The sequence below is a fragment of the Phaethon aethereus genome, assembly GCF_964289735.1.
Source record: "Phaethon aethereus genome assembly, chromosome: Z".
Taxonomy (NCBI): domain Eukaryota; kingdom Metazoa; phylum Chordata; class Aves; order Phaethontiformes; family Phaethontidae; genus Phaethon; species Phaethon aethereus.
In genome coordinates, this window is record NC_138577.1 from 59,383,477 (window position 1) to 59,407,996 (window position 24,520).

The window sequence follows — 24,520 nt, forward strand, 5'->3', positions numbered from 1 at the left end:
GTGTGCACATGACACAGTCAAAATTGCCTGAGATGGCTTTTGCCCCAGCTGGATAGTGTTGAAGAAGAAGATGTCCATCAGCCAGATCAAACCATAACCAGGGGATTACCAAGAGACTTTTGAACACAGGGAGAGCCCAATAGAAAAGCAGAAAAGAAGAATGAAAATGTGATGGTGGGGAGTGACCTTGGTGGGGAGCAGTGAGGTGAGAGCAGCAGTTAGACCAGGTTTGGCAGTGCAAGAAATGGCCCTGCTGGTATCACACCCTCCATCACAGATGGAGGGATGATCACAGCCTGGCATATAAGCCTCCCCACAAGCGCTGCCAGCAGCTGCCATCCAGCTTGTGGGGCGCTTGATGGGGTGTGACACATGGGAACAGCCCTGGATATGCACAGGGACCACACAGCAGCTATCCCACTGGTGTGGGCATGCAAGGACTGCATGTAGCAGCCTAGGCACACCTAAAGCATAAGCACCTGCATATCCTATAGCATGGAGGGGAACTGTGGTAGGAGAATCTCTCTGCCAAAAAAGGGAAGTGCAGGTAATTCACATGTTCTGAGTGCCACAGGCTGCACATAACTGTGTGAATGTGGAGGGGGTGAGGTCTTTGCGGGGTAAGTTACTGTTTTGCAGATTATAAAGTGAAGTGTTTATTAACATTTGGTAGTTTATCCGTTGTAATGATGATCATCAGATCACAGACTCACAGAATGGTTGAGGTTGGAGGGGACTTCTGGGGGTCATGTGGTCCAACCCCTGTGCTCAAGCAGGGCCATCTACAGCAGGTTGCCCAGGATCATGTCCAGATGGCTTCTGAAGATCTCCAAGGAGACAGAATCCACAACCACTCTGGGAAATGTGTGTTAGTGTTTTGTCACCCTTACAGTGAAAAATTATTTCCAGATGTTCAGGAGGAACCTCCCATGTTTTAGTTAGTGCCCACTGCCTGGCTTCACCTCCCTTTAGGTCTCTATGTGCATTGATGAGAAACCCCTGTGCCCTTTCTTCTTCAGGCTGAACAGCACCAACACTCTCAGCCTTTCCTCACATGAGAAATGCCCCAGTCCCTTAATCACTCCAGTCCTTTTGCTGGACTCCCCCCCAATATGTCCATATCTCTCTTGTACTTGTGATCCCAGAACTTGACGCAGTATTCCAGGTGTGGCCCCACCAGTACTGAATAAAGGGGAAGGATCCCCTCCCTCGACCTGCTGGCAACATTTCTGATGCAGCCCAGGATGCTGTTAGCCTTCCTTGCTGCAAGGACACATTGAAGACCCAGTCTGGATTCTGAATGTAACATTCCCTGGTTAATTATGTGTGCTTAGTAAATCAATAAACCACTTACTTGGATCTTGATTTGATTAAAACTAAAAGAATTTATCAGTTTTCCCTTGAGATATTTATCCAGCACTTTGTGGTGCTGCTCATGATTGCATGATGTCACATGGCAATCCATACAATTCTACTTTTTATTTCTTGTTAAAGTTTCTTCATTAGTGTGCTCACAGTATCCTCTTAACAATTTTTCTTCCCCAGCTGTAGCTGTTTGCTGGATTATCTTGCAAGGATCTCTGAAGACACACTATCAAAACATGATTTATGACAAAGGAACAAAACAATTCTCCTATAAATCACCTGATTGAACTTGCTGATATTTTGTGAGCATTCTTTAAAGAGCTGTCACATAGGAAACCAAGGTAAGCTCGGAAATGGAGTAGTTACAAAGTGTCATACCTTCTCCTGCTTTGTATTTTCTATATGTTTTGGTAGTGTTCTTGTGAAGGTGGAGAGCTAGAAGCTGAACCATGGAAATAAAAACAGTGTTTGCAAGTGCTGACTGTTTCTTCATAAGTTCAAGTTAACCTGTCCAGCATGTAAAGTGCTGGATCTATGTGCTGGCAACCAAGTCTGATGAGAGTACTGAAGCAGTTGTACAAGCAGTTCTGTAAACCATTGAAAAGCTAAAAGGACCAGTTCTGATACAAAGAACATGGTCAGGTCTTTGAAATCAAGGCCTTCATTATAGACTGAGTATATCAGATAAGTCAGCCTTTGCTGCTTTGTTTATTACAGCTTTGTTCTTACTAAAAAAATATGCTTCTTGGAGATGAACAAAGAGCCAGAAAGAGGCACAATTTTTGTGTCTTGGCGTTCATGTTTTTTCTCTAAAATGCCAGTGGCACTTGACATTTGGCAGATATTTAATCTGCTAGTGTGTGCATGTCAGGAGAAAGAAATTTTTGAGTAGGAGGAGGAAATTAGGCTGGAAGCCATGCTTTGTGGAAAATACTGCCTGAGGGCTTCAGCAAAAATCTGTGAAAGTGCACAAAAAGATAACAAAAAGTGAAGGAGAACAGCAACTACAAAAGCAGCGTTCACCATCATCATAAAACTAAAAATATTCATTGTCCTAAATCCAATGACCAGCCCCTGTAATGAAGTCAAAAGCAATAGAGACTTTCATGTGAACAATCTGGGATAGAGTGATGTCACTGACATCAGAGATATCAGGTAGAATCTAATCCAGTATAACAAGGACTGAAGTAAGCAGAAATTTTTTTCAAAAATGTAGTACAGTCTTTGCTGCTGGCACAAGACAGATGGGATAGCGGTGCAGGTGGAAAAATTCTATGTAGTCATTCCATATTGACTACAAGTAATCTAGGTCAAAAACATCTTCAAAACCAAGTACAGGACAATGTCAAAGATCCTTCAGAGCAGGCATCACTTTGAAAGATGTTGAACCTTTTCCTGTGAATGATAAGTTCTTACAAGTCACTCTTAGAAAGATGGTATGGGGAAATTCAGTGAAATAAGCAAAGTTCAAAGGAGGAGGAAACTGTCTGTCCTACTGCCCAAAGCAAAGTCTTGTGGAAAAGTTTAACACCTTGTGGCAAACATCTCTGAAATTATTTTTATTCCTATAGAGAGTCTTGATCTATACAAAGTCTTGATCTATACAAAGTCTTGATCTGTTGAAATCACAAAGGAAAATATTCATCAGTTTTAATTAAGTCAATTATTTCCTTCACCCTTCCTCACAGATTACTTAACACAATTTAGCATCTAAGCAGGCTGCTCTCATGCCATCCCTCAGACCAGCTAAGTCACTAGCTGAGCGAGGCAAAAAGGACAACGGCATCATTTGAGGGAGGGCTGCTGTGTTCTATTTGCTTTTGTAACAGCTACACCTACAAGTATCATTAGAACAAATGTGCATAATATTATGTTCTGTCTTCTAAGAACAAAACAGGGGGCATAGGCAGGTGCAACCACAAGACATGAAAAGTTCACAGCTGAACTGCTCAGTGTGAACAGCAGTCTGGGACCTTTGGTGTAGAACGAGAGATGTTTGCCCTCTTAAATCCAAGGAGACCATATTCTTATTGTCCAGTTCATGCAGGGATCTGAGTCAGAAGAGGAAAGGATATGAAATCCTATGTAAAACCTAGGGTTTCCTCACTAGAAACAGCAACTATTTCATTAAGAAGGCTAATAACAGGTTAGAGGAAAAATAGCATCCCTTCCCTAAGTCAGCAATAGTCCTGGCAGCAGCATGGCTTGTGAGCATGATGAAAGTTAAAAAGGGCTCCCAAAGACATGCTTCTAGCAGAGTTCATATGTTTTTTGTGCTTGTGAGAAGTAGTAATGCAGATCTTTCCCTGAGCAAGCAGCTTGGGATCCTAGCTCACATCTTGGCAGTCAGAGAGAAAATAGGAAGAACTGTGAAGGAGGTTAGTAATGACAGATTTGATCAGTCGTCCAGCTTGGCAACTGGTAACAGAGCTTCACCATACACCAGCTATTTCCCCATGTACAGAGCTTTCTGTAAGTGACTGCATTTCTACCGTTCCTTTTGCCTTCTGATTCCCAACCCAGAGAATCTTCTTCTTGTAATTCAGTTCAGACTTTCTTATTGTTCTCTCATCATTCTACACTGGAATTATCACTGGCCAATCCTTTCTATTAACTCTTGTAAGCCAGCACTTCCAGTTCTGCAGTCCTTGGTGCACTCCTTGGTTAGCATAAGATGGGATCTAGCTATAAAGAGACATCTTTGCAAATGTAGCTGAAAACTTAATAGGTTACGTTTTTGCAGCAGGCTGCCTGCAATCCCACTTAATTTGGGGTCCTGCTGGCCTGCTTTCTATTCCTAGCTTTCTCTTTTGCATAGATGCCTATACTTTCTTCTCTTACCCCTAAGCCTTTCTGTCTCATACTGTGATTCCCAGACAGCTCTCTTGGTTTTTTTTTTCCCCCTCCCACCTTCACAGTCAGCATGTTTGGGTTTTAAATACCTCTGATTCATGCAGATGTTTGTAGGTGCTGGTACTAACACTGTCTGAAGGGTAATAGAGAAAGCCCCTTAGAAAAGCCAAAAGAGAGGCTAAACACCTCAACTCTGGGTGTTGCTACACAGAATGAACACTTTTCCCTAACCCAGTTAAGTCATATGCTGTTAGCAAATCATCCCTCCTGTAAAGCAGAAGGGTAGGAAAGCAGAGAAAGTCAGTAGAACATCCTCTCAGCAGCTGAGCTGTTGTTACAACCTCTGAAGGACAAGCAAAGGACACAGAAAAGAGGAAGAAGGCTGCAGTTTGCCAGGACATTTTCCAATCAAATGGCTTTGAACTCAGAAATGTCCAAGTACCAGAAGCAAAAATTTGATGTGCAGACATGTCACTTCAGGAAGATAAATAAATAATCTTGAACGGAAATCTGGAAAAAAAAAGCCTTCATATGAGTATAATATGTTCATTTGGACCATTTTGAAACTAAGAATCTGACATTTCTAATTGGGACTTTTTTTTACTGCACGATCTTCTGCAACATTTCTGAAAGGTCAGAACTCACACTTAATACACTTTTTTGCAGTGGTGTCTATATTGCCAGATGGGAAGTTGCCTTGGTTTCGCCCGCCTCCAGACCAAATGCAAGCACTTGATCTAACCCCCAAAAACTTCCTCTTTGGCCAAGAAAGGGAAATTGGGGAAAAAGAAAACTTGTGGGTTCAAACGGGTTGAAATAGAAACAGATTTAATAAACCAATAAAACTAATATTAATACTAAAACAATATAAAGTAGACAGAGTTATACTCACCCTAGATAGTGATTGCAAGCCTTGTGCTCCCAGCAGCGCATGCTGGTTGGCGGGATGCTGTGAACGGCAGAGCTTCAGAGAACGGAGAGCAGGCCTTGGGAGCAGAGCGATGGGTGAGACCCTCTAGGGATGGCAGCCATTGAGGGAAACAGAGATTCCCAGCAGACTCCCCAATTTATAGTGAGTGTGATGTTTATGGTATGGAATATTTATCTTGGCCAGTCTGGGTCAGCTGTCTTGGCCTCCATTCCTCCCAGCTTTAGCACCTGGCTATCTCAAGACTGCTAGAGGCCTTGATCATTATGGAAACCCACATACGATGGCTGGCCATGGACAAAAACAAAGTGTCTTGTCAACTTTGTTCTCACAGTAACAGGTGCTGCAACCTTCTCAGAAATGCAGCTTTCCTGAACAGAAAACTGATTTTTTGATTCTATCCCAGCAAAACCAGGACAGAGAGGAAGAGTCTCTGTCATGAAAAACATTAGTTGTTTATGGTGAGTTGAACACTAAGAATAATTCATAGGAACATAACAAAGCAGAAAGAGAGGGACCTCCCTCAAGGTGCTAAATCTCAATTTTTAACTTTTTTGATCTATTTTGCTACAAAAATAAATAAATTATTCTTCCCCACTCAAACAGGCCACAGATTCATTTCCTTTCAGCAACCATAGCAAAGACAAAGAGTATCTAGGAAGAAGAATTACAATGAATATGTGTTTTTCAAAACATTGAAGACAGAACAATGAGGGGAAGACTATGAAATTATTGGAGATTTCCTGTAGGTCCACAGCAGGGTCATCCCACCACATGGAGAAACCAAAAAAAGAAAATTCTTTTATGACACCCTGTATTTGTGCCTGGCAGGACAGGTGTTAGAGACACCACAGAGAGAAATTATATCTAAACAAAAAATGGAAAAAAATGTTTGACCCCTCATTATTACCATAACCGTCATCTTTATAATCCTTATCATTATCTTTATCTGAAACTAAAATCTTACTGGGCAAGAGTACAAAGATCTGGGCTTTTTTGGCCTCAACTTCTGAATTTCTTCTGTTCTTTCCTGACGTTGGAAAAAGAGTGGGGAAAAAAAGTTGGAACAGAATGAGCAAGACAATTTTGAGAAGCAGTTTCCACATACCTATACATTTTTCAAGCTCCTGGCAATTCCACTTGATGTGACGGTCTGAGTAATGATGGAAATGCTAGCAGATCTCACTGTTTCCACTGCATTCTTTCTTTGCACTACAGCCATACCAAACCTGGAGAAAAGTTACCCTTTTTCAGCTGATGATTGTTTCTAAGGAAAGAGAAACAGATCAACTTCCTGAACTTTGAGGATGGAATTATCATAATACCACTGTTCCTGGCTGGATGAAGACCATTCCCTGCTTTACTGCAGGAGCAAATATCCATGTGGCTATGGAAGAGGCAGTACCCACAGTATTAAGAGAACCTGATATAAAAATTTAAATACCAAGTCTGCTTCCTGAAGATCTCCATAACATCCAAAGCTGTCAGAAAACAGAAACAATCCTTTCTAATATCTGATCACACTGCACAGCCACAATATATCAGATACAGAAAAGCAATGTACTGCGGTAAAGATTAATGGGCTGCCAGAACCCAGCTGTGAACGCAAAACTAGTTTCTTGAATCAAATTAAAAGTCTCCAAATTAGGTATCCTGTCCCCAGTTGCAGCCTACAACAGATGTGCGAGTGAGGTGCAAAGTGACTTTCTCCTTTATTATACTCAACTTCCACCAAAGGCTTCCAGCACTGAAATATCTGGACTATAATCATATCTTCATTTGTTAAAGTACCCAAGAATAAACATATGCTTCACTACAACATTTAATCCCTTTCAGAGACCACTTACTTACAATTCTGACAAAATTCTGTGGCAGTGAGTTCCACAACTGAAGTATGAGTTAAAATAGTTCATTAGATACAGATGGCTTTCATTTAACAGAGATGGAGAAAAAAGTACATAGCTGAAATACAAGGAAGAAAGATTTTAATGGCTTAGTCATGACCTTAATAATGCTAAGAAAAGAAAAAAAAATTAATTACAGTTGTAGAAACTAACTGCATATTTCCATGTTCAATTCAGTTAAATTTCTGCTGTGTCTTTGTATCAGTCTTCCAAACCTGTGAAAAGTAATCAGCTCTGTATCAATAATTCAGGTTTTGATGAGAAGAAAAACACTTTCTAAAAATTAGTTTAGTCAGTCTGAAATTAATTGTATGGGAGGTAAACCAAAGAAGTTCAAGTCTCAGTTTGAGACTACATAAAATTTTATGTGTCCTAAAAAAAAGGTTTTAATGCATTTTAAGCATTTATTTATTTTTTTAACATAGCATGTTGCAAGGTAACATTTTGTTTTGAGCAACATCAGTATAGACCCTCAAAATTATTTTTTTTCCCCTAGTTAAAAAAAGTCATTTAAAATTTCATCTAGTTCATATTTCTTCTTCTCTGGTGTGAGGAGTCATTCTTTCTTTCTATTGCCTTACTTAAAACATCATAATGTTGTGCTAATAAAACATGATTGGGAAAAGTTCTTTCCACAAGATCCTTCCTTTCTCTTTCTCCAGATTTCTGTGTTTTCCTGGTTTCTTTTATGGTTTGTGAAAAATTGAGCCTGCTTTCCTGTCCATTTTGCATTTCCTGCAGACCTAAGAGCTTTTATCTTCTTTACTTACCTTGGGGCCTGGTATTGCTTGAGAGGCCTCCAAACCAGTCTGGATCTTACCATCATATAAGAGAATTTCCCTCTACAGAATTCCAGGATGTCTCATTTAAAAATCGGTGACTACCAATCCCAGTCCAAAACAAATCACAAAGATAGGCCAATGAAAAGTGTTCCTTGATGTACATCTCATCAGGGACTACAACCACATTGTTTAGTAATCGGCCATTAAAGTAGTACACCCTTTGTATGTAAACCTCATCCACAGGAGATCTGGCGGTAAAAGCAAGATCCCATTGCCTTTCAATACCAATTGCCAGTTCTCTTAATCCACAACGGGAATGATTTGGTTGGTTTTCCTCACTCTGCTTCCAAGACCTCAATAAATCCAGAGAAGGCAGATGCCAGGTAGGGTGGTCTCCCTCCCCTTCTCATCTTTTTTTTTTTGGATGTGTAGGAGGAGTAAAGTAATATTGTTAAGCAACTTTTCTCCTGGAGGAAAGCCAGTCAGGTCTTATCTGGTCATACTCTAAGCCTCACACTTCTCAAAGACAAGCTGTCATCCTGGAAAAGCTCACTATGTTCACCAGCAGAGCTGTGTGAAGCAGCTCTGAGGAGAATCACAGTGTCTTATGGCTTCCTTGAGAGTAAGTTCTCCCTGTAGCTTCAAGTACTCCTAAGTATTGGCAACTCAAGGGAGAACAGAGAGAAGAGCCTTCAGCCCATCCACATGGTATCATCAGAGAGTTGTGGTGAATGGCCTTAAATCCGGCTGACGGCTGGTCACAAGCGGTGTTCCCCAGGGCTCAGTTCTGGGGCCGGTCTTATTCAATATCTTTATTGATGATCTGGATGAGGGAATTGAGTGCTCCCTCAGTAAGTTTGCAGATGACACCAAGTTGGGTGGGAGTGTTGATCTGCTGGAGGGTAGGAGGGCTCTGCAGAGGGATCTGGACAGGCTGGATCGATGGGCAGAGGCCAACTGTATGAGGTTTAATAAGGCCAAGTGCAGGGTCCTGCACTTTGGTCACAACAACCCCATGCAATGCTACAGGCTTGGGGAGGAGTGGCTGGAGAGCAGCCGGCAGAAAGGGACCTGGAGGTGCTGGTTGACAGCCGGCTGAATATGAGCCGGCAGTGTGCCCAGGTGGCCAAGAAGGCCAACAGCGTCCTGGCCTGTATCAGGAATAGTGTGGCCAGCAGGAGTAGGGAAGTGATTGTGCCCCTGTACTCGGCACTGGTGAGGCCGCACCTTGAATGCTGTGTTCAGTTTTGGGCCCCTCACTACAAGAAGGATGTTGAGGTGCTGGAGCGTGTCCAGAGAAGGGCAATGAAGCTGGTGAGGGGTCTGGAGCACAAGTCTTATGAGGAGCGGCTTCCCCCAGGGAACTGGGGTTGTTTAGTCTGGAGAAGAGGAGGCTGAGAGGAGACCTTATCGCTCTCTACAACTACCTGAAAGGGGGTTGTGGCGACGAGGGTGTTGGTCTCTTCTCCCAAGTAACTAGTGATAGGACAAGAGGAAATGGCCTCAAGTTGCGCCAGGGGAGGTTTAGATTGGATATTAGGAAAAATTTCTTTACTGAGAAAGTGGTCAGGCATTGGAACAGGCTGCCCAGGGAGGTGGTGGAGTCGCCATCTCTGGAAGTGTTCAAAAAACGTGTGGATGTGGCGCTTCAGGACATGGTTTAGGGGACATGGTGGCGCTGGATTAATGGTTGGACTTGATGATCTTAAAGGTCCTTTCCAACCTAGTGATTCTGTGATTCTGTGATTCTGTAATAACTTTGTCACTTCAGTAATTCAAGTTACTCAAACTTGGGAAACAGTGGTTAGGGGATTGTTTGTTTCAACATTGTGTAGAACTCACCAGCAGAAAAGGAAATTGCCAAATTCACCTTCTCACATTTTCAGACCCAGGTGGCAACTTTGGATACCCAAGTGACATACCAGTGAAAGGCACAGAAAGCTTTTTAGTTCAACATTATGGACTCCTGAGCCTTTGTACAGCTGAATGATCTATTTCTCACACACAGCTGTGGTTTAGCCACCTGATGGGACATCAAGTGGAAATCAGCCTGTACAGTAATAAACAGCTCTCTATGCTACATGGTGTGTTTATTTCCAGTAGGGTATCCAAGTCAGTTTTGGAGTTCCAGGCTTGGCTCAGAGTTTGGCCAACTTACACCATCTGAAAATCAGGCAGCCCTGGAGGATCCATGAAAACTGTTGATGCAAGGGCACTTGAAGTCCCAAAGAGGACAGAAGACTCTTCCCTGGGCAAGAGGGTAATGCAAGCCCTTCAGGAAATATCAAATAATTGTGTCTGTCCTTATGAGGACTGGGACACTTAAGCCTGTGGAGAAGAAAATACAATTCCCAACAAGGCCTAGACATTCGCATTGAGGAGTCTGCTTTGTTTGGTTTACATGAAGAACTAAAAGCCAAGTATTCCCAGGACCGTGTGTTGACAGAAGCACCTTGCATTCAGTTATCAATTGCTTAACTTCACATTGTAATAATCAGCTGCTACACAGTAAAAAGTATCCTCCACATCCTCTCCCTTGCTTCTCTTCCTTGTCTCTGTCTCTCTTCCCTGCTGTCTTCTTTTTCTTTCTCCTTATTTTCTTTGCATGTCATTTTTATGCTTTGTTCCAACTCTTGCCCAAACTCCAGGCCATTCCCCAACCACATAATTTTTAGCCTCAACCCTCCAGCAACAGCCAAGGAAGAGGCTGAAGAGGCTTAAATTTTTCCTCTATACTGGACCCAAATCACAGCTTCTCAAAGCTGTTCTACATTTTTTCCATCCAGAATTACAGCAAGAAAGATCCGAGAGTCAATTATTTTCCTGGAGCACTAAATATTCCCTCTGCCTGTTTCTCCAAAAGGTAAGACATTTCCAATCTTTTTCTATTATTCTCTCCCTTTGTTGAAACTCCACCTTGCAAAGATCCAATTAAGCTATAAGCTATTTTGGGTTGACAGAAATGCAGTAGACTTACTACTTCAGTTCTGCTCGATCTAGTTAGTCTCTCCATACACTTCCTTCCAGTATTTCCAATTGCATCTAGAAGTTCGTGTTTTGAAAACCTTTCCACAGAACAAAGGGAAATTTTGACCTGTCTGCCTTAAGGCCATGAGTGTAATGAAACTTGTCAGGTATTGATGTTGCTACTTAAACAATATCTTCCTCATACATTTACAGATGTATTACCAATTACTAGGTTTTTAATGCCTGAACTTCTCAATAATTTTTACAACAGACAGGTCCATTTGTCTGTGACAAGGACTCTCCATAATCTTAGAGAACTTTCATAACTACATGCTTTTGCAGGAGTTTGCTGGGAAAAAAATGGGCTTTGTTTTGACTTACTTTACTTTGCACAGTGTACTGGGAGCAGGTGTGCAGGTTCTGGCTGCAGGGGGCTGCAGGGGGCTGCAGGGTGGTCACTGTGATGAGAGGCTGGGGCTGCCCTGTGCCAGACTCGGACACCTCCAGCCAGCTCCAGCAGACCCACTGCAGGACCTATTGTGATGGAGTGAAGGTGAGCCAGGGAAAGAGGGGAGGAAAAATGTTTTGCCTAAGCTGATAAATGCTTGTTTCTTTTTTGTTTTTGTTTCCCAATGCTCAAATCAATAATTTCATAATTTCTAATATAGATACACATATACACACATAATAGTAACTTTATAATTGTATACAATTTTATATGCATGCATAATGTATAATTGTATAATGTATGTATTTTATCTGTATATAAAAGAAATTATATAGTTACATAAACTATAAATACATCATTTATATTTTATATCTAAATATATATAATATATATTTATATAATATATAAATAAAAGTATATTTTTTAACTGGTAATAAATTAAGGTAATTTCCCCAGGTCGAGTTGGTTTTCCCCACAACAGTAACTGGTAAGCAGTCTCCCTCTCTTTACCTGAGATCATGATCTTTCTCACTCCTGTTCTGCCTATTCTCTCCCCTCTTCCCATTGGGGCGGTGGGAGTGAGCAAGTGGTTGGACGGGAGTTTGGCTCCAGTGCCAACCCACTACACAATTAAAACTAGTAATAGTCATCCCTTGAGCTGCCTCAAGAAAAATGTGTGGCCTAAAGGACTGAAACTTACCTAGCTTCTGCTGTATTTTAATTTTAAAAATGGACTTCACTTGTGAAATTTTAAACAGTATTAAATTTCTCCGATTTAGCTGCCTCCCTTCAGCTATTATAACATCAGAGGAGCAATAATAAATTCATTTTCTCTAGACCCAGAAGGTGCATTTGCCCTCATCAGTTAGATGTATCAGAGGAAAAAAACTAATATTTTGCCTACTTTACAGACAATGTTAAGTTCAATGGGCTTTACCCACAGTTGTTCTTGGGATGTCAACAGCAGATGATCACTCTTTCTGTAAGCAGAAGATCACTGAAAATACATTCTACACAGAGAAGGATCAGGCACTCCCAAAAAGTTCCTTTCAACTTGAACTTCCTCAGATATAGTCTTACTATTTCTCTAATGATTTTTGTAAATGGAGGTTGTTTATGTGCTGACCTGTTTATTGAATCTTCCTCCTGCCTGTTCATTTTGGAAACAGTCTTGCTTCGATTGAATCTGCGAGTGATGTGGCAGCCTGGAAGGCATATCCTACTCAAAGTTTTTATGAAAATATATTCTTTATAGAGAAATATTTAGTAGATAAATGTTGATCCCATAGTAAGACACTCCAGAAGGACCCCACAAATATAACAGAGCTGGGCAAAAAAGTGTCTGCTAAGCTTCAGTGTAGGCAAATGTAATACATCACATCCAAGGAAAAGTAAACCAGACCCAGACCCATGGTTTTCTGTGGCTGAAAAAGACCTCCTGTCAGTTCCCATTGGCACTGGTATCCCATATGAACAAGAGCTCTGATGATACTTGCATGTCTCTTGGAGACAGTGGTGACAGTAGGTGCAGGCAGCCAGGTCCCATGCCAAACAGGTCTCACAGGCATAATGAACACCACTACTAAAAGTGGGCTGATGTGGGATTGTCCCTGCCTGGAGGTGGCAGGTCACTATGAAAGGATCAGGAAGAGACCTCTGAGAAAAAAAAACAGTGTAATCTCCTTCCCAGTCCATCCCCCATTCCCTTTCTACATATTCCCTCATTCCCTTTCTCTGCTTTCTATGGTTCTTATTTCCCATGAACTGAAGATGGCTGTAACTGTAACTGAACAGTTCTGCAGTGTATCGGGTACACAGTGCATTAGGAACATACTAGCTACTGCTAAGACCAAGGAGTGAGGAAAGCATATAAAAGTAAGGTGTTTACCCAGCACACTGCTTAGACTTACATGTCATCCTTTGAATACGTCACAAGCACAAAGTACTCTAAACAGTAGCTCTGGTCAGTAGATTCTGTCCGCAGAACAATGATTCTTCAGAATCAAGCCTGGCTGGGGACACCAATGAACTTACAGATAGAGATCACTTTTTTTCCATTAGACTTGCTGATTCATTCACTGGAAAGTTTCCCTTGGGAATTTGCCAGTGTAAAAAAAATTTCCAGAACGAAGAATTCTTTCATGCAAGTGACAGAGATGCATGGATTCAGTTTGAAAGTGCTCAGCACACAACTTGCTCAAGGTGTCCCTGATCCATCAGTAATCATAGAATCACAGAATCATTCAGGCTGGAACAAACCTTCAAGATCATCACATCCAACCGTTAACCTAGCACTGCCAAGTCCACCACTAAACCATGTCCCTAAGCACTACATCAATGCCTCCAGGGATGGTGACTCAACCACTTCCCTGGGCAGCCAGTTCCAGTGCTTGACAACCCTTTCGGTGAAGACATTTTTCCTAATAGCCAATCTAAACCTCCCCTGGTACAACTTGAGGCTGTTTCCTCTTGTCCTGTCACTTGTTACTTGGAAGAAGAGACTGACAGCCACCTCACTACAACTCCCTTTCAGCTAGTTGTAGAGAGCAATGAGGTTTCCCGTCAGCCTCTTTTCCTCCAGGCTAAACAACCCCAGTTCCCTTATAAGGCTCCTTATAAGCCTTGTGCTCTCGACCCTTTACCAGCTTAGCAACCCTTCTTTGAACATGCTCTAGAGACATGTCTGTCTTGTAGTGAGGGGCCCAAAACTGAACACAGTATGCAAGATGCAGCCTCACCAGTGCCAAGAACAGGGGCGCAATCATTTCCCTGCTCCTGCTGGCCACATTATTTCTGATACAGGTCAGGATGCTGTTGGCCTTCTTGGACACCTGGGCACACAGCTGGCTCATATTCAGCCAGCTGTCAACCAACACCTCCAGGTCCTTTTCTGCCAGGCAGCTCTCCAGCCACTCTTCCCCAAGCCTACAGCATTGCAAGGGGTTGTTGTGACCCAAGTGCAGGATCCGGCACTTAGCCATGTTGAACCTCGTACAGTTGGCATTGGCCCATCCATCCATCCATCCATCCTGTCCAGATCCCTCTGCAGAGCCTTCCTGCTCTCGAGCAGAACAACATTCCTGCACAACTTGGTGTTGTCTGCAAACCAACTAAGGGTGCACTTGATCCCCTCAACCAGATCACTGATAAATATATTGAAAAAAATTGGCCCCAATACTGAGCCATGGGGAACAATGTTACAGTAGCTGTGAATTCTCAGGAAAAAAAAAGCAAAACTAGGCTGGCAGAGAAGTATGCAGCTTTTCTACAACCAAATAACAACACCAGGTTTATGGTATCGGTGACCCAAATTTTGTTGATATATTCCCATTATATCATTTGATTTAATATGATATTTCCTCTTTCTGTATACAACTTGCCTACTTCTACAGGTAGGCAAGATGTCTTGCTAAGGATCACCCAGTTTCTAAGGAAGCTATGTACTTTTTAATCATACAATGCAGTAAGATGGACCACAGCACCTCCAGGTAACTTGTATAGATCTTAAGAAATATGCATATTTTCATTAAGTTCCTTCTTAAGTGTTCTGAAGCCTTAGAATAGTTGTAATTATATTTAATTTATTAAATAACCATGTGTGAAGGTGCAGGCCTGCATGAAGAACTGAATTCAGGAGGAATTACTTAACTTACAAATCTTAATTCAAGACAAAACCAATGACCAAGAATTATATGACAAGTCCAGTGAAAAAAGTCCAGTTTTGGCTACTTGCCCAAAAGTCAGCAACTTTATATTGTTGGGACATTTGCATTTGTCTGGCATAAAGGCTCATCTCCTGAAGACACTGCAGCCTTGGACATTTATTGATTGATTACTCAAACCCAGCACTGTGATGGGTGTATTTCTCCAGCACAATCCAGTAGTTGTCATCTACACTCTGAGGCCGTGTAACACCTGAAGGAGATGGCACAGCCCTGAGCAACATATCTCTGAAGCTACTTTCAAGTTTCTTGCACAGGAGGAAGCAAGAGTGTTGTCCCATTCTTAGTGTTTTATTCAGGTACTAAGTACCTGATCTTTTCCACTGTGACTTCGTAGACCATGTGTTTCCTCTGGAAAATGCAAAGTCAGTCACACACAGCATTTGTATACCATTTTCTACAATTGGGAACTGGGATGGCTTTGCTCTTTAAGCAGCATAATTTCAGTGGGGAAAAAAGCTGCTTTACTTTCTGCAGCTTTCAAAGTCTCATAGCAAGCAAGGGAAGGACTGCTTTAGCACACTTTTCGGTGAATTGCCTCCTCCTCCTATGCATGACTAGAGGGCAAGTGGCTTGAGAATTTGGAAATCTCATCTTAGTGCAATATGAACAGATTCTACTCTGTTTGAAATTAAGTGACCCAAGAAACAAGACATCAGTACAACTGATTATTTCCTACAGTACTAAAAGAAGATCAGTATATAGTTTGCAAAAATGCAAGTAGTTTCTTCTCCTTAGGCTTCATCCTGCAAGAACAAGGCAAGAAAAATTCTGCCTACTTATTAGTTGACAAAAGGGAAAAATAAATTTAGACACTGAGGAAAGTTAGTTGCTTCCATAGCACAGAGTTTGCCAAGGCATTTTAGCACTTGGTCCATGCTGTGATACAAAACATGGCTATCTTAGCTCATAGCTATTTTTTTTTTTTTGCCACCTCAGCAAGGCTTGCTGTGAAAAGCCATCCCTCCAGATACAGATTGAGGTCTTGCTACCTCCCAGGTAACAAGAAAATCTGCATGAAAAAGTAGATAGTTGAGAGAGACCACAAACACCTTCCCACCTCACTTGAGGGCCCACAATGACAGGCAATATTCAAGCAGATATACTCAAAGGCAAGAAGGAAACATTAAGAATGTTTTAATCCATTCTCCAAGCCCTGAGTACAATCTCTTTTTCCCTGGTCTCACAGGGTAGGGTCACACTCTGCAAAAATACAGACAGCTGGACGTATTGAAGCTGTTTTGCATTAGAGCAGCTGCACAGTTAGTGCAGAGACGAATGCGCCTGGTGTCAGATTTGCAGCACGGTCTGCAAAAAGACCTTAGTAAAAGAGATTTCAAGCATCAAGATATCAATAGAGCATCATATGGGGAGTTCCTTAAGTTCATCCTCAATTTCTTAGATCACAATTAGAATTACAGTGGACTCAGATAGACCATAATGTGCTTGGCAGCCAGCCAGAATGAGCCCTTCCACCACCTAAGCAAGCTGTTCGCTGTGCATGGCACTCTGTGGTCTGCAGCAGCCTAAGAGCAGCAGTGAGACATGGCAAGAGGTATGACAAGACGGGTCCACACCAGCACAGAGAGGATGTGCACCATTGGACAGTGTCCAAACAGATATACTGCCTTTTATTTCTGCAGTAATTACAGAATTATAAAATAGTTTGTGTTGGTAGGGACCTTTAAAGGTCATCTAGTCCAACCCCCCTGCAATGAGCAGGGACATCTTCAACTAGATCAGGTTGCTCAGAGCCTCGTCCAACCTGACCTTGAATGTTTCAAGGGCTGGGGCATCTACCACCTCTCTGGGCAACATCTACCACTGTTTCACCACCCTCATTGTGAAAAATTTCTTCCTTATATCTAGTCTAAATCTACCCTCTTTCAGTTTAAAACCGTTACCCCTTGTCCAATCGCAACAGGCCCTGCTAAAAAGTCTGTCCCCATCATTCGTATAAGCCCCTTTTAAGTACTGGAAGGCTGCAATAAGGTCAGCCTGGAACCTTCTCTTCTCCAGGCTGAACAACCCCAACTCTCTCAGCCTGTCCTCACAGGAGAGGTGCTCCATTCTCTGATCATTTTTGTGGCCCTCCTCTGGACTCACTCCAACAGCTCCATGACTATCCTGTGCTGAGAGTTCCAGAGCAGTTCTCCAAGTGGGGTCTCACCAGAGTGGAGCAGAGGGGCAGAATCACCTCCCTTGACCTGCTGGCCACACTTCTTTTGATGCAGCCCAGGATATGGTTGGCCTTCTGGGCTGTGAGCACACATTACCAGCTCATGTCCAGCTTTTCATCCACCAGTACCTCCAAGTCCTTCTCAGCAGGGCTGCTCTCAATCCTTTCTTCCCCCAGCCTGTATTGATACTGAGCATTGTGCTGACCCAAGTGCAGGACCCTGTACTTGGCTTTGTTGAACCTCATGAGGTTCACACAGGCTCATTCCTCGAGCTTGTCCAGGTCCCTCTGGATGGCACCCCATCCCTCAGGTATGTCAACCACACCACTCAGCTTGGTGTCATCTGCAAACTTGCTGAGGGTGCACTTGATCTCACTGTCTATGCCATTGATGAAGGTATTAAACAGTACTGGTCCCAGTACAGACCCCTGAGGGACACCACTTGCCACTGATCTCCATCTGGACATTGAGCCATTGGCCACTACCCTCTGAATGGGACCATCCAACCAATTCCTCATCCACCCATCAAATCCATACTTCTCCAATTTAGAGAGAAGGTTGTTGTGGGGGACTGTGTCAAAGGCCTTGCAGAATTCCAGGTAGATGATATCGGTAGCTCTTCCCTTTTCCACTGATATGGTCACTCCATCATAGAAGGCCACTAGGTTAGTCAGGCAGAACTTGCCCTTGGTGAAGCCATGCTGGCTGTCTTGAATCAAGTCCGTGTCCTCTGTGTGCCTCAGCATAGCTTCTAGGAAGATCTGCTCGATGATCTTCCTAGGCACAGAGGTAAGGCTGACAGGTCGGTAGTTCTCAGGGTCCTCCTTTGTACCCTTTTTAAAAACAGGTGCAATGTTTCCTTTTTTCCAGTATCCAGGGGCTTCACCTGACCTCCAGGCATTTTCAAATATCATGGAGAGTGGCTTGGCAATTACATCAGCCAGTTCCCTCAGGACTCTTGGATGCATCTGTATGGGATCACCCAGCTAAACCAGTTTTGGAGCACGAATGAAAAATGCAGGGAGTTGAAATGCGACTCAGCTTCGTCTTACCTTGACAGATCCTTATCTATGCAGAGATGACCTGGTCAGCCTGGGGCTGGCTCAGCCTGGGGTTGGCTCAGCCCAGGGTTGGCTCAGCCTGTGGTTGCCTGAACACTGCATCACGATAAGAATCGAAACACAAATGGAGCCTTGAATAATCCCTTAACAAACAAAATGCCCTGAGTACCATTCTACAGCTATTCAGTAACTTTATGTGCTAGACATCACAAAATCAGCAATACAGACTGAAGGGCCATCACAGCACCAGAGATGAACACTCTAGACTGTATAATCCACTAGGGCATAATCCTGCCCCCACCCATCAAATCAGGAAATAAAAACTGTAAGGTTTGGGCAGTCTTTTTTCAGCAATACAGCTGACCAGTAGGAGATTATTCCCTGCTTGTCCAGGATGCTGTACAAGGTAACTTCCCAGGGATTAAGAGGCCTTTCCTGAGAGAGAGGGTAAGTGATTAAGAAACATATGTATGGTATTTGGCACGCTTCAAGATCATGATTAGTGCACTCTTTCAAGGTATTAATATCTAGCACACTTGTGGTTTGTGTTAGTACATTCTGGAAATCACTTATAGGTTGTAATAGTGTATCCTATGAATTGTTTTAATTGCAATAGTGCATTCCTCTGTTGTATCCATAAAAAACCCGCAATAGTGGCATATTGAACTTGTGAGTGAAGTTCAAATAAATGGTTAATTTGTACCTTACAGTGAAGTGTCTTTCTCACCGTCACAGCATCTCATCAGGTAGCATAGACTTGTGTATGTTCAGGTTCCTCAGGTGGTCTCAAACCTCATCTTCTCTTACAGTGGGAGGCACTTTGCTCCTCCAGTCCCTGTGTTGTGGTCCATCCACTCAAGAGGTGTGGGAAGAGATACTGCCAGTGACGACTGAGGCAAAGATGTCGTTGAGTACCTCAGCCTCCTCCTCATCTGTTGTTACCAGTCTGCCAGTGTTGCTCATCAGGGGTGTATGCTTTCTTTGACCTTCCTTTTCTGGCTAACATACCTATAGAAGCCCTTCTTACTATCCTTTGCATCCCTTGACATGTTCAGCTCCAGCCATGCTTTGGCCTTCCTGACCTCATCCCTACACAACTGGGCAGCATTCCTGTATTCATCCCAGGATACCTGTCACTGCTTCCACTGCTTGTGCATTTTCTTCTTCCTCTTTAGTTTGACCAGCAGGCCTTGACTCAGCCTTGGCAGTCCCTTGCCTTCCTTTCCTGACTTTACACCTCAGGATCGAGATGCAGCCTTACAAAGCCAGGAGACATGGTGGAAGCAACTTAAAAGGAAAGAGACACACAACAGTAATCCCCAAGCTGAAGTGGCCTTAGTGGCCTTTATTCCATTGTGATGTTCTTTGCCATATGCACCACACCCTGATAATCTGACGTGTTATAGTTAAGCATATATAAACTTGCCAGTGCTGCCAGGGGCCATGAACTTCACCTATATCCTGGCCACAGAACCCTGAGTGATTCTTTCATTTAATAAATTGCATGCTATTTACCATTGTTTCTGAGGTTTCTTTACCTTATATAAAACAATCAAAGAGTTCATTCAAATTACATTATAAAATTATACTCCTTGGATCTCCAAGGGAATATATCAAGTTAGCTTTCACTCTGATGTAACATAATTTCTTATTTAAAAAAGAAAAAATATATGCCAAAAGAAAAGAAAAAAAAAGAAAGAAAAAAGAAAAAAAGCCAAAGATTGTAACTTAAGCCATTTACACATTTCTCATTTTCATGATTTAATGCTTTTCCCTTAAATCAATTTGAAAGGATGATTGTTCATGCCTGTACATACACAAATATCCTAAAAAATCCAATTTGACTAATATGTCTACAATGATTCCACAGTAATTTTCATTCTCTTCTTTTCTTTTTTCCTTCTTTGCCTTTCCAATAAAAGCTAAAAGTACAACACATCAAACCAAATAAACCAGTTTTATTCAAACCTTTCTTAAATAAGGACAATATGCACCATGCAAATCACTCTTCATTTCAGATTTCCTCTTCAGAAAAGAATACACACTGTTCATGTTCCCTCTGACATCACATAGAAATCTTTGAGAATAGATAAGAACTGGACAGGGGCAAAATTTTGGCATATTATTCTAGTTCCGTCTGGAGAAAGACCTTACATGAATGTCTGGTACACCTCACAATGTCTTGCAGCCCACTATTTTGCCATTGTGTTTGGGATTGACTTCCTTCCTGTCAAAGCATTACTTTACACTCAGGTCTCCTGATGAATTTACCTCCAAATGTGAACATCTAAATAGCCAAATAATTAGATGTAATCACCTAGTGATTTTCACAGTTGACACCCCAGGTCTGTGCAAATGACACATCTGTGTTTCTAAACACTAACTCTTCCAAGGACTACCTCATTCCTCTTATACTATGTGTAAACACTTCATTTGTATTATCTCATGTAATAATTCACCTCAAGGGCACATGTGACATACTCTGTTTCCTGAACAGACGCAGACAAGGTGGGAAAAGAGAGTGCAGAAAGGGGACATACTGAAGAGCTGATGTCAAGGTGAGCACAGGTGAGCAGGCCAACCCAAAACTCCTCCTGAGGAAATACTGTTATTTCGCACCCTTTCCAGCACTTTGCAGTGCCACAGAGATGCCTCCTCACAAAACCATGTTTGCATAAGAACCTAGGCATCACAGAATAAAAGATTTGCCCTTAAGGATGTACAGGGAACTGCCATTAATAACTTCTATTGTCCTCATCATCAAGGTGATGCATTTTCCACAATAGGATTTGTATGTTAGCAAGCAATTATGTGCTGCTGCAGATTTATAGGTGACTCAGGGTTACAAACCTCCTCCCTACCACTTTAGGTGGATATTCCTGTGTCCCTACACTGCTTTGCCATGGCCTTGTTCTTGTATCGTAAGCCTCAGTGAAATCATGTATCTGAATAACCATTCTGCTTTACAGCAGTGTTGGTGACTCTAAACTCCCTTTACTAAAGTCAGAGAGCACACAGTAAAGCTTGGTAAAACTTTGTAAAGAGAGAATTCACTGCAAAGTACCCTCTTAGGGATACATAACTTTTCTGAAAATTTTTGTGAAGTTAGTTTGAAATTGCATTATGATTTTGGCTGAAATTATCATTGTATTGTTTTGCTCACTTCAGATGTTGATTTTGAGACAACAATTTTGCTTTTAAAATAAAGTTGAATGGAGGAAGAAGTACCAGGAAAATAGTATTGAATACTCAGAAAAAGGAAATAGTGTGGTTTATGATGAAGAAAATGCATATGTCACCCAGAAAATAATTATTTTTTTAATATTTCTGGTTTTGCCACCAGAACAAAATAATCCATTAGTCCCAGAGGTGTAAAACTCAGCAGCTTAGAGTAGCTGAATTTTTGGGTATCACAATAGAGATTCAGATTCTCATCTGGAAAAAAGAAATGTAATTAATTTTAACAACAGAGTGGGTGTTTGTAGTGAAAAACTTGCACTAAGAACTTTGATCTAGGCCACAAGATTTATCTGTAGTCTGGTAAACTGGAAAATATCCCTATGCTTTTGGGGAGCTGTGGATGGGCTTTTAATTTCTCACTACTTTATTAAGGGTCTCATATTTTTTGTTGTTTTTCTTTAAAGTCCCAGCTCCTAGATTCATGGGATTGAGTAAGAGTCTAATCTTGCCATATTTAAAAAGGTAAATATTTCTTTTTGTACTGTTGGAGCAAATTGGAAATGTGCCCAAGAAAATCAAGGAAATGATATAACTATACATGCTCATCAGAATTTGGTAGTTTCACCTATGATTTTGAAGATATAGCCAGATGATCATTTCAAGTTCAGTTATGAGTAGAAGATTTCACAGAAGAAGAAGAAGCTTCTGGAGCCCAAGGCCCACCATCTAAGTTAGAACGCAATACCCAGTGAAAATGAGAGCCAGTAGTGGGCAACATGCACACATGGTCCTTCAGCACCATGCAAAGGGCTATTGCCATGGTGCAGCCCCTGTGTGTAGCAGCTGAGCTGCTGAGCAGCGTCCAGGCGTGTAGAGGGTCATCACAACTGTTGAGTTTCCCTGGGTCTGTGGTGTTAGTGTAGGCTGGACTGGAGGGGCAAGGACCTAGAGAGTTTTATGTGTGTCTATAACAGAATAGAAATCTTAGAAGAGAAATTGCTAACAACCTGCTTTATGCACTCCACTTAATAAAAATCTTAAGTTTGTGTCACTGATGGTGTGGTTTTGTTCTTGTGGTTACATCACAAATACATGTGCAGAGACAGACAATCCATTGCCTTCTAGACAGAGGGACGGACATGAGATAAGCCCATGGTATTGTAATTCATTGTCCTGTCTCTGACGGACAGCAGAGACTTTGAAAAGAAACAAAACTGCACCCTCATGAGGCCTACACATAAAGACAATTTGAGTCTTCTTCAGGAATAAAAATTCATTCTCCTGTCCTCATTTAGCAAGTAGCTTTTTTATTGGTGAAAGGTGGGTTTTTTTGGTGGAAAGTAGATAATTAAGTGCAATACTGTTACTGAAAAGGTTTGCGATCTAGACCTTTCCTCCCAAGGTTTACAGAACTTATATACCTGTTCAATGAGATAGTTAATTAAACATTGTAATTATCCGATAACAATCTATAGAGTGTCGTGTTAATTAAGTGACAAAGCAAAAGTAAACCATAAGATGCTAGAGCAAAGGAGCTACAAAGAGTCTTAATAAGAACATATTCCTAGGAAAGAATTACTCAGCACTTCACTAGGATCTGCCAAACTCCTCGGTGGATAACTCATGATTGTTGTGTTTTGTTCATTGTAGAGCTTCCTTCCTTCACATTTTCAGCAAAGACTCGGAAAGAGAATGAAGGGTTTTAAAGTGAATATAAGAACAGAAATATATGATGCAGAAACTCATGGGAGAAAAAACCCACCAAGAATTCCCTCACAAAATAAACTTAAGTGAAAAAAAATCCCTCTTTTTATGGGACACCCAAGAATAACTGTTGCATTTTTGTGCTGGTTTTGGCTGGGATAAAGTTAATTTTCTTCATAGTAGCTAGTATGGGGCTATGATTTGGTTTTGTGCTGAAAAAGTGTTGATTATATAGAGATATTTTCATTATTGTTGAGCAGTGCTTGCATGGGGTCAAGGCGTGCTTCTCGCACCACCTTCTACCAGCAAGTAGGCTGGGGGTGACCAAGAAGTTGGGAAGGGACACAGCTGGGACAGCTGACCCCAACTAACCAAAGGGATATTCCATACCATATGACATCAGGCTCAGAATAATCAATCAGAATAAAGAATCATGCTGGGGGAAGAAGAAGGAAGGGGGGGACATTCAGAGTGATGGCTTTTGTCTTCCCAAGTAATCATTGTGCATGATGGAGTCCTGCTTTCCTGGAGATTTAACCACAACAGTACTTTTTGGCACACAATGTGGGGCTTAAAGCAGTCAAGGTAATGACAGATTTGATTGGAAATTTAAAAATAAAACTTAAAATAGATTGATTCAAACTTATGTCTTCTTGAAATGAAATGAAGGTTAAAATACTCTTTTAGTGCTTAGAAAAACATGAAATTGTTTTTCTTAGCAGCCTCATATTATTATTGCTTATAAATATTCAAACAGTTGCTCTAAACAGCAGGAGACAGAGGCTGAAAAATGATGAGGATCCTCTGAGGAGATATTGTGGTGTTTTTCATGTAAAGTCCATGTATGAAGCATATGGGGGTATTAGAAATTTAATTTCTTTAAAAAATATTTTTTTCTGGAAAGAAATATTCTTTCTTTCAAAGAAAAGCAAATAATTTATGGATATGAAAAATATTCTTTACAAAGAGAGTATGACGACTCTTGTTTGTTTTCTATACAAAACAGTAATGATATAAAAAGTCTTTTCTCAGCGTATTTTGCACAAGCACAGTAAGACTGTTGAATGGTAGTAAAATACATATCATTTTATAAAATTTTGCATCCTAAAAGCTTGTCCACTATAACTATTTCAGGTAAAGGAAGCTAAGCAATGAATCTCTCTTGCCTGAGGGCATTTGTATGTGAGAGTGGTATGTGTCCATGTGCTCCTCAGATCTGACAAGTCCTGCAGTTATTTGTAGACCACCGTCTGTTGACCGACACTCCATAGATCCCAGACATTCTGATCCTAATTATTAGAAGTACAGGCACATTCCCAAGCAGCAAGTTACTTACTTGAGAAAGCTGAATCACCTAACAGGCTGTTGCATCTTCCTAAGACTCTAAGACTTACAAAAGGCAGTGAGTTCAAATGGGAATAAATGT